We start from the raw sequence: 1,870 nt of genomic DNA on the forward strand, positions 1-1,870 counted from the left end.
CCAGGAGGGATGGCCACGCCACAATCCCTTCTCCTCCATTCTCCTCTAGGGATCTTGGGCACGCACGCACACACGCCCTGCCTGAGTTTAGGCCACCGGGTCTGGGACTCGAACCACGGTCGACTATGTGGGAGTCCAGTGACATAGCTATTATGCTAACCGCTGGTCCCTCTTTAAACGACTTTTATTTGCACTTTCGTTGAAGTACACATGTAACTACCACATACATAACTCTTTGGATAAAGACGTTCCTCTCTGAACTGTGATACTGAAACCCACGTCACATGTGCCTAGACCAGGAAAACAGCTGCGGTGCAGAAATGCCGGGTGTTCACTGCCTGCCCCAGGGCGACACTGCTCTGGGCCGGTGGTTCTGGCTTCACTCTGGCCCTGGCAAGGCCACAAGAGGGAGGAGCTCGCGGGAACAGGACCCAGGCGTGGTATTGCATAAGTTCCCCGCGTGTTCCCAGGGTTGGGAGCCACCATGCGAAGCCACGTCGTTCTGAGGACTTCCATGAGGCCAGGGGCCAAGGGGACCTTGTTTTCCGCTGTGTCCCGGCTCTAGATGAGTGCCCTGTGAGTTCATTAATACTCTAAGAGGGGTGGCAGGGGGTGCTCCTGCCTCCACGTGCGGAGCAGGAAGAGCGCTTGCACTTCATGATGGGGTGAGCCTGAAAGCAAGGCTGAGGCCAGTCTGGAAGGACGTGCCCTGGCTGAAGGGCTGGGCGCTCCTGCGAATCGTGTCTTCCGGTTTCTCTCACATCACCCCTCTGCTTCTCTTTAGTGGCAGAATCAGCATCTCCGGACCGAACCTCCCTGAGCCCTCTTTGTCCTTGAGCACAGTGGCTTCCCTCTCCGCTGCCTGACTGTCACTACATCAGGAAAATCAGCCTAGAGTTGTTTCCCTTCTGTGCTGCGGCTGCATTCTACAAAAGACCTGGTAAATAATAAAAGCTCGTTTGTAAAAAATGTATCCAGCTAAGGTATGCTTCCAGAAAGGATTAAAGAAACAGCACTAATGATGCCAAACTGTCCTCGCCCTACCCCTTCTCCGCCCGGCCTAAGCAGACTTGCACTAACACACTGTCAGCTTTCACTGTGCGTCTGTGTGTGAGTGTGTGTGTTTACCCAAGTCACTTAAAAATAACCCGAGTGAACTAACCAGGGTAAGCGTGTGCCATGCTCACCAGGAAAATTAGGAAGCAAAGGCCGTAAGTATCTGAATTGGCTCTGGCACTGTTTCAGGGAAGAACTGGCTCAGACCTCTCGCACAAGACTTATGTAAGAGATTCGATTCGATTCCAGTTATCTACGGTCGGGCAGGAAGGAAGGCATGCTCCGTTGTTACTCGGTACCACTCATTTCAGTAGTCTTTGTCTGTAAGAGTAAAGCATCGTGGTTTCTACTCTTAGCCACAGAAACATATGTAGAAGTAAACCAAGAGAATAAAACAATGGCACGGAAAGTGAGCAATTTGTAAACTAGTTGGATCCTTAAATTTGTTCATATGCATAAGTAATAGCAAGGTTGTAGTAAAGCTCAAGACTTAAAACTTCTAGACAAGATTTCATGCATAGGGAACCAGCAGTTAGCGTAATGGCTATGTCGCTGGATTCCCACGTAGTCAACCACGGTTTGCATCCCGGACCCGGTGGCTTAGAACTCACGCCAGGCACGTGTGCGTGTGTGCCCAAGATCCCGAGAGGAGAATGGAGGAGAAGGGATTGTGGCGTGGCTATCCCCCCTGGGGGGTGATTTCTCACTTTCTGTCTCTCTGTCTCTCTCTGTCTGTCTGGCGAGAGCATGCGCCCTGCGCCCTATAGCGAAAACCTCTCAAAAAAAAAAAAAAAAAAAAAATTTTAGGCCAAAA

This window comes from Tupaia chinensis, unplaced genomic scaffold (genome assembly GCF_000334495.1).
Source record: "Tupaia chinensis unplaced genomic scaffold, TupChi_1.0 Scaffold000619_1, whole genome shotgun sequence".
In the NCBI taxonomy this organism is placed as follows: domain Eukaryota; kingdom Metazoa; phylum Chordata; class Mammalia; order Scandentia; family Tupaiidae; genus Tupaia; species Tupaia belangeri.